At 38.4% G+C, this 9881-nt stretch overlaps 1 long non-coding RNA gene across 1 annotated transcript; it reads right to left on the reverse strand.

Annotated features, from left to right (window-relative positions):
- Positions 1–7413: 7413 nt before the first annotated feature.
- On the reverse strand, positions 7414–9168 carry LOC127519335 (uncharacterized). The gene is made up of 2 exons (XR_007931787.1): positions 8940–9168; positions 7414–8152 (listed from the first exon to the last, which is right to left on the reverse strand). It is a non-coding gene; the product is annotated as an uncharacterized LOC127519335 (long non-coding RNA).
- Positions 9169–9881: the final 713 nt, after the last annotated feature.

A 9881-nucleotide genomic window follows, 5' to 3' on the forward strand; every position in this document is an offset into this window, starting at 1 on the left:
TCTGCCTTGGCGGTCTCTGTTCCCCTCTACACTAGTATGGACCACTTTGAAAGCCTGTCTTAGCTGACCCTGACCTGCAGTCATTGTTCACAGAGCTTGGTATTCCCCTCGCAGCACGCTTCAGCCTCTGAAGGATGGCCTTTTAGGCCCAGTGTTCAATTCAGTTTCTCCCTTTCCCCCCCTCACATTCACTTTACAGAAACCTTGCAGGCTTTCTCTTAAGTTGCACATTTCTTTTTACACAAACTCGTATTTAAGTCTGTGTAAATGGTTTTATTCGCAACACCTTGCATTGTATCCAGTTTTCTCTTTATTTATTCGTAACTTGCCCTTTGCACTAATTTGACACAGATGGGACACACTCTTAACCAAGAAAAGCAAAATCTATCAATTATGGCTATGTTTTCTGGGTCAGTGAAGTGTACAGGATCATAATGGAAGGCTTCTGGTAATCTTGAACACTGTGTATTGACAGATATTGATTGTCAGTCACAGTTTGACCCAAAGATACACACACTGTGTGTCTGTGCATTAACAACATAGCAAATATTCTGCCAACACCAATTTATCCTCAGAAGGAAATTGTTTTCAATGTAAAAGAATTTGGAAAATCAATTAATTTCTGGCTGCATTTACAGTATAGCAGGAAATTGTAAAGTGGTGAGGGTTTCACCCATGTAGGTTTGCTGGGAGACAGTAACAGTAGTGAGCAGGGAAGAGATGGAGACATATTTACAGAGGAAGTACGCTGTCTGACATTAGCTGTGGAGGGTCTACTCTGTGTTTGTTTATTTGTCTGAGATATCTAGATCCCCGACCCTGGACAGTGACAAACACGTTCAGCCACTGATGCTGATTCAACATGAAAGTAGTGAAGGCAACCAGATTATGCTAGACAACTAACATGCTTTATAACAAATTTCAAAAAGAGCTTCTGTTTAGGTGGTCACCATTCCTAGGTCAGCATATTTTGTTGATGATGGAACAACATTCCTGTCAGAAAATGTAGTCCTAACCCTGTCCCTACCCCTAAACCTAACCAACTTATCCCTAAAATCAGAGGGAAATGATAGGTGAAGCACCTAACCCTGGTTTGTAGGCCTAAACTTGACATAAACTGTAAACTTGTCCTTCAAATCTGACTGGTTGATTGGAAAGTTGTTCCAGGATCAACAAATATGTTGATCCAGGAACATGTTGTACTTGGTAAAAACGCATTCACCCTGTTGAGGTACACTACCATTTTAAAGTTTGGGGTCAGTAAGATTATTATTATTATTTTGAAAGAAAGAAATGAATGCTTTTATTCAGCAAGGATGCATTAAATTGATCAAAAGTGACAGTATAACCTTTTACATAGTTACATTTTTTTATGTCAAATAAATAATGTTCTTTTGAACTTTATGGAAAAATGCATCATGGTTTCCATGAAAATATTAAGCAGCACAACTATTTTCAACATTGATAATAATAAGAAATATTTCTTGAGCACCAAATCAGCATATTAGAATGATTTCTGAAGGATCATATGACACTGAAGACGATGGCTAATAGACGTAACATTAAAAAAATCTTTATGTATACAGCAATATGTATACTGTATGTATCATTAACTTGCATTGATTATCTCAGTATTGTTAGTTTACTGAAACCATAGAATTTCACAGAATTTCACAAACTGCACATGCTCCTTGTTGGCACAGAGTGCATTTTATAAAGGGGTCAATCTAAAGCTTTGAAACTATATTGAGCATCTGAGAGCTGTAGAGTGGAGACTGAACAACATGGTTGTACAAAAATGTCAAAACAGTATCGATTACTTTGTGGCACAGGAAAGGCGTAACACAGTATGTACTATTTACAAAGTTTATTGTAAATAAACAGGAACTACAGCTGTTAGTTTAATCTCTTCATTCCTGCCATTGTGTATATAGAGCCAGAAAATGGCATAATTTCACAGCCAACATTCTCAGCTATGAAATGGACTTACTGGAGAATTTCGACAGAATGTGAAGTCAAACAAACATATTTAAAGTAGCTAGGCAAATCTGTGTAAGCGGGTAAAGGTATTCGGCGTTCCCACCACGAGCTTGTATAAGCTCCTTAATGAAATGCACTGTTCAGTGGGGCTGAGCGACTGCCTTCTTGACTGATGGAATCACTCATACCAAGAGATTAGTCAAATGCACACAGGGGCCTTGACCCCGAGAAGTGCTGTACGCTCTGCCCTGCACCATACCTGAAGTGAACATGCAACAGCAGGCACAGGGTCCTGTTTGAGCCTTTTTTACGGATCAGAGCAGGATGGCTGCACCATTCCGGCATCAGCCCCGGTCAGGAATGCTGAGCTAATCTTCAGGTGCTGGAGCAAATTCCAGCCTTCACTTTCTTTCTTCTTTACGGGCCCTCGCTATACAGTGCACAGCATAAATGAGTACACCCCCTCTGAATAAATACAAAAGATGTCTTTTCTTTATGATCACTAATACAATTCATGGAAAGATGGCAAAACTAAAATGTATTAAACATATACATAATAAAAACTGAGAAATATATGTCATTAATAGCCAAAAAATAAGTAAATTAGCCAATTTTGTTTAAATTAAGGATTACAGAAATGAGTACACCCTACATTTAATTCAACAAATGTATAATATTCTAGTACTTAGTATGCCCTCCATAATTTTGAATATACTGCTCTGACCCTTCTTGGCACAGAGTGTACAAGTTCATGACAAATTGTCACATCTGTCCTGTTTAACTCCTGGATGATGAGCTCCTTAAATACCCTGATCTTTAATGGGGAGTGTAGCTCAACTCATCTCTACAGAATCCCCCACAGGTGCTCAAGAGTGTTAAGATTGAGTGCAATACATGTCCACAGAAGGTTTTTCACCTTGGGAGAATGCATATCCTCATTGTCATGTTGAAAAAATGCCCAACAATGCAGGGAATGAGGAAAGGGTAACATCTTCTGTTTCAAGTTTGTTTATTAAATTACACAGTGGTATGGGAATTCATGACAGCATTGATAAAGCACAACTCCCTCACACCTTCAGCACTCATACATCCCTATATAAGAGCTTTACTGCCACTGAACTTTACTGTGGGAACCAGGAAATTCTCACTGTACTCCTTCTCTAACAACACCATAACATTTTGGATGCTGTTAGATCCAAAATTATTGATTTGGTCTCATGAGACCAGAGTATTGATTCCCAGAATCTATATTTTGTAAATATGGGCTTTGGAAATGGCTAACTGACTTTATTGTGCTTTGGCTACAGTAGGTAGTTCCAGTGAGAACAACAACCATGCATGTCATTTCTGCAGGCTGCATCTTACTCTGTGAGATAAACAGTCACTCTTTTTATAGCTTTTGCTGGCTCTGAGACACTTGCTTGGTATTTCTCCCGCTCTTTGTCTAGCAAAAAAATCCCTCATCACTAAATGAAAGCTTAAAATGAAGGCCTGATTATTTCAGGGGCCTTGTCACAAGTCTATTGTTTTTGAATTTCTGGAATACTTTTGCTGTATTGTCACACTTAAAACAATGATTTGGTAATCCTCTTCTACCACTGTTACCACTACCATTTGTGCTAAGAAATAAGTCTCCTGACAGTTCTGTCACAAGTGGTTCCATTGTTGTCAGCATTAGGTCTGAGAATGATTCAGTGGGCTATATAACACTTTTAATTGTCAAGAAATTACTTCTCTTTAAATGTTTTGGTTCAACATACTTACCTGTTGATCAAACATTGCCTTAAACTTACACCAGAAAATTTCGTTTTATTTAGTAACTTTTAGTAGGGTGTACTCTTTTTTGCTACACAGCATTTTATCACCTTGATAAGAAAATCTTATTTTCCTGAATAATTTTGACATGCTTCTTTGGTAATTGATTAAGCAGACTTGCTGTAACATTATACCTCTAGAGAACCCTAACATGTCTTCTAAGTAATTGAGTAAGTGCTGACTTTCAGAAGTTTCAGAGGGGGTGTACTCATTTATGCTGTGCACTCTACAAGTTAACAACCTAAAAGTTTTTGTAAGTGTTGGGGGTTTGATGAACACTGTGCACCAAGATGACTAGAGGTATAATGTGCAGCTGTGTTTGGACATAGACATCTAAAATTGGGAATTGTATAGGCAGTTTTTATTTTGCAGTTCCATTATTGCCACATAAAGAAAATACACTCTACACTCTAAATTCTAGTCACAATTGGTCATAGTTGGGAAAGTTCAACTGCGTGCATCTTATGCCGTTTCATCCAGTATCATCTGAAGTGTTGTGCTGTTTGATTTGTGGAAAAAAATACTCTGTAAGTCACCACCAAAATTGACAGTTCTTATTTTTTTTTTATAGAATATTGAAGTATTTATTATAAATTACTTATCTGTGCACATCACTTTTTTTAAATTCATGTGCCATACTTGTAATCCTTAATTAAAATAACTCCCTCTGGCAACTTCTCTTCTCTTCTCTTCTCTTCTCTTCTCTTCTCTTCTCTTCTCTTCTCTTCTCTGATGACGTTTATTTTGTGTGAGGGCTGAACAACCTGTCACTCACATGAGATTACAATACCAATAGCAATAGCAAACCACAATGATCCAACGATCCAATAAATTTGCAATGATCAAAATCAAGTCCTGCCCTACATTTTTTTCTTGTTCAGGAAGCCATTTTACTCAGATATATTCCACAATAGGGAAGAAAAGACTTTAAGCATCGGTTCTTTTAGTGAGTCAGTCAAAGATTAACAAAACAACCTTGGCTTGAAAACATTCATGATTTGAATCAGATATAGGCTACTCAGTGATTTGTTCAGTTCTGTTACTGAGTTCACAACTGACTCCCTCATTGAACTGAACATTGAACATTGACTGCGCATACTCTTCCCCAAACGGATGAGGCATTTATACTTGATATGCTTGCAGTTGTACTATTCTTTGAAACGAAACGACAGGGGTTGACTCGAAGTCATTTTTCTCTAAACCATCAGGAAGCAGCAGTGAAAAGATGTAAGGTACACACGTGACAATGTTTGTTTTAATTACACTTCTTCACCAAACCCACGCTACAAAAGATCCAAATAAGAATCACGTAAAACCCAGTAAACCTTGAGATTATTACTGTGAGGATATGGGGTCTCGTGCACTTAACACGCATGACCGCCGATGGCATCATTTTTGTCGAACGCACATTTGCGCTCCTGCGAATGTGGTGAGTATAACACAGGCTTAAGAAATGATGACTGACAAGACGATGGCAGAGGATTTGGTGCGCAACAGATCCTGAGCACCGGCAAATATCTTATCTTGTAAAATGTGCAGTCAGTACTGCCGCACCCTATACACAGTACATGTATTCGCAAATTCCAAAGTGCTCCCTGATGCCCACAAATTATAGGCTACAATATTTCCCTGCCCCACCCAGTGTTATCTGTAATACCGGTGTTGTCACAAGTTTATTTACCACCGTGAAAATTTCCTCACAGTGATATACTTAGTTCTATCCATTGGTTGTTGACTGGATTTTGAGATGTGGGCATTGCACTCAACAAGTTCAGTTCTCATCCAATAGTGTCAGTGCAGAAAAATCAGTAATTGTTGAATATTAAGTGTCCCCAACTAAGCAAGCCAGAGGCGACAGTGTCAAGGAACCCAAACTCCATCAGGTGACAGAATGGAGAAAAAAAACTTGGGAGAAGCCAGGCTCAGTCGGGGGGCCAGTTCTCCTCTGTTTGATTATGATTCAGGCTGCATCACAAGTCAGAAATCAGACTGAGGATCGGTAGCATTCAAATATTTCATCCAGTTCCTTTTGCTTGAAGATCGGATTCATCACGCCAGTATGGAGACAAAGCTGGTCATAGGTCTGTGCAGAGGACTTAGTTCTTGTGGTCTTTGCTGAGGATCTGTGCCGATGACTGTCGTATCGATGAGGCATTCAGAGGGGATTGCCTAGTTGACAGGATCTCTGCTGACATTCAGGGCTGTGCTGTAGTCGTGTCTAGGTGCAGGTCCACCAACTGATTTGGATACAGACTGGATACGGCTGACTACAGTAACCTCGGGATAAACATAGAGACTAATATTAGCGTAGATGCCATTCTTCTTATGATGTAACAAGTGTTATGGGAAGTGTTCCTGGTTCCGGTTGACATAATTTATGCAGCCTAACAATTCTTTAACGGATGTGAATTTATAGAAATGTGATAATGTGTTATGTGTATACCATGTTAAAGAGATGTTTTTTTAGTGTTGTGGGCCTATCAATGAAACACCAAGGAAGGAGGGTGCCTACCTCATGACCTCAATGAAATGATTACCCCTTCCCCCCACTCAAGAGGTCAAGAAAGTGCCGATTATTCTAAGGGATTGTAATATCAAGTCCTATGCACTCAACATTAAACTGACAGAGTGTGTCTGCTTCCTAACCAAGTCTAGGAAGACTGTGATATTCTATATTGATATTCTAGGTATTATCAAATGGCCAGAATTTTGAGATTGCAATAGACGTGAAGGACTATAATGCATTAAGAGCTCGCACAAGTCCTGAGGAGCTAAACCATTTAGTGCTTTAGAAGTAATTAGCAAGATTTTAAAATGTATGCATATGTTTAATAGGGAGCCAATGCAGTGTTATTGTGTAGTAATTATGTCGTAATTTAGATATATTTTTAAGATTTTAAGGTTGTACAGATGCTAGAAATGTGGCTTTCAAATGAAAGATTGGTTTCAAAGAGCACACAGGTTCCTAACTGAAAATGAAGACTTGACAGAGCAGCCATCAAGTGATAGACAGAATTCTAGGTTATTACTTGCAGAGGTTTTTGGTCCAATAATTAAAAATTCTGTTTTTTCAGAATTAAGTAGTAGGATTTTACTAGTCATCCATTTTTTATATATATATATCAACTATGCATTCCATAAATTTTGTGAATTGGTATGTTTCTTCAGGGCACGAAGAAATATAGAGCTGAGTATCATCAGCGTAACAGTGAAATCTAACGCTATGTTTCCTAATGATATCTCCCAAGGGTAGCATGTACAGGGTGAAAAGCAATGGCCCTAGTACTGAGCCTTGTGGTACTCCTATGCTAAACTTGTGATCGATATGACATCTCTTTATTTACTGCTACAAATTCATATTGCTCAGCTAAGTATGATTTGAACCATGCCAATGCAATTCCACTAATGTCAGCGTAATTTTCGAGTCTATTCAAACGTACATTGTGGTCAATAGTATCAAATGCAGCACTAAGATCCAGTAACACTAATAGGGAGATATAGTACAACCACGATCTGATGATAAGAGCAAATCATTTGTAACTCTAATGAGAGCAGTCTCAGTACTATGATACAGTCTAAATCCTGACTGAAAATCCTTGCGATACCACTTCTTTCTAAAAAAAAAAAAGGAACATAGTTGTGAGGAACTGTAGAGCGATTTTGTAATTTTTCTACTTAAGAAATAATTTAATTAAAATGAAAAATAATTTGGCTCCAAAATGTATCATTTTAGGAACAAGTGCTAATCATCACTTTTCTGGAGTCCTGACTTGTGAGCTTGTTCATATTTTTATAAAGTTGTCTGTAATGTTCAGAAAAATAATAATTTGTTTACTTGTGCCTTAGTGTTTCTTCTTTTAAAATATCAGTCATAAGCTTGATTTTTTTTTTTTTTTTTTTTTCCACTGTAAACCTGACATTCCTCCTTGGAATGCCTGCATTCCATGGCTGCATCTTCCTTTTTGTTTACTCAAAGTAAAAAACAAAACAAAATAAAACAAAACAAAAACACACATTTATGTGTGAATGCCACAATGTTCCATATTCAGAGCTGCCATGATATAATCTTCCAAATAAGCAGTAATGAAGGCACATATCCAACATGGAAGCCTGTCGCTACGGTCAGTTTGTGGTCAGAGTTCTTCACAGGCACTCTCTGTGGTCTGCTGGCGCAGGGATGAGCAAATCCTGTTGGTGAGTCATGGGACTTTGCAGAAAGCTCCATTCCTTCCCTTATCTCCGTTGTTGTTGCCAGAGTCTTCATGTTTACAACGGGACAGCTGAACATCTGCTGTGACGAGTCCTCCTCCCTTCTCTGTGAAACTGACTCTGTCAGAGACTTAACGTCAAGGTCTGGCTTCAGAAAGCAAAACAGAGAGATATAGATATGTCTTGTATTAATGGATACAAACACACTTTTACATGCTTTATTTTAAAATTAAAGTTAAACTAGATGTTTGGGTCATAATCTATTGATTCTGGAAGTTTATATTTGCTTTGAAAATTGCTCTGGATTAGGGTGACCAGATTTTTTAAGTCACAAATCAGGGCACAGATGCCTCGTCCATCCGTCTGTCTGTCTGTCTGTCTGCCTGTCTGTCTGTCTGTCTGTCTGTCTGTCTATCTATCTATCTATCTATCTATCTATCTATCTATCTATCGTCTGTCTGTCTGTCTGTCTATCTATCTATCATTCTATCGTTCTAGAACGATAGATAGATAATTCATACTGCTTTATAGATTAAATGAACTGATTTAATAATTGATGATCTTTACAATGGAACTAATTCGACACTGAACTGACTTCAGCTGAACAATGACTATTTTCTTTTAGAGCAGCTGTACGAATGAACTCTGTTTGCATCACTGAATCATTGTACTGTTATCACCGTAAAGCTGCTTTGAAACAACCTGTATTGTATAAAGCGTGACTTCACTTGACATACTATGGATAAGCATGTCTCATAAACACCTTAAATGTTTTTCTTCACTAATTAATATGCAAAAACAAGTGTATGGAATTATTACAGTTGCTATTTTTAAAATGAGACATGCCTAGAGCATTTTATAGGTTTCCCTACCTGCAATCCACAAATCCCAAAGGCTTACTCCACCCTTAACATAACATTGCATCAGATACATACCATGTCTGGATCCTTTCAACTCACAAACATTACAGCAGCTTGAACTTAGGATTGGAGGCAATGTCTTCTCTTCCTGTGTGTCTATGTGTCAGCACAGATAGTACGGCAAAGGCCTGCTGCTCTTGAAGCACACACTGCATATCTTTCTCATTAGCTCTCAGCATGCAAACAGCTGTCCGACTTCCCAATCTAATCTTGAGCCTGGCCTGGTACTCGGTCACCTGACTGCTGGCCCTCATATCAGCTGATAATTGTGGTCAACATGAGGAAGTGGCTGAGATAACTGAGGGATTATTCAATGCTTAAGGGCATTAGGTAAGATGTGTGGAATCCACGGTCATTACCTCAGTCAGGCGTACTTGAGCAATCCACGCCCAATGCCACCTTTTTTGGGCAAATGGCTCATGTCATCATTGTGGAATTGGAAAAAACAGCATTAAACATTGACATGCTTTGTAAGGTGGGATTGAGCTTTGGCAGTTGTTGAGCTCTGGTTGCTGTAGAGTGGGTAGAAAACAATCTGAATCACCACGTTATTATGCCTCACCTTATTAATGAATAAACCTGGACGGGATGGACAATGAATATGAATGTAACATTCAAAGGCAAACTTTTCCTAAATAGAAATTGTTCTCTTGTGTTGTGCTTATATGCCTTCTTCACAGCATTCCTGTTTCTGTTTTCCCACATTAAATAGTTACCTGTGGTGTGGTTCTGGCACAGGCCTCTGGAATGTTCCAAATGCACCTGAAAATGTCATCAATCAAGGTATTTACATTAAATCACACAATGAGATCCATTTTAAAACAGAGGCTTTTGTTGCAATCGCTTCCTTGGTGGTAGATTACGGGCAAGCTTCCAATCTCACATAGAGCAGCTTTTGAGAGTAGAAAAAATTAAGATAGTATCTCGAGCCAAGGCATCATCATCAGAGGCATTGGA

Source organism: Ctenopharyngodon idella, chromosome 9 (genome assembly GCF_019924925.1).
Source record: "Ctenopharyngodon idella isolate HZGC_01 chromosome 9, HZGC01, whole genome shotgun sequence".
In the NCBI taxonomy this organism is placed as follows: domain Eukaryota; kingdom Metazoa; phylum Chordata; class Actinopteri; order Cypriniformes; family Xenocyprididae; genus Ctenopharyngodon; species Ctenopharyngodon idella.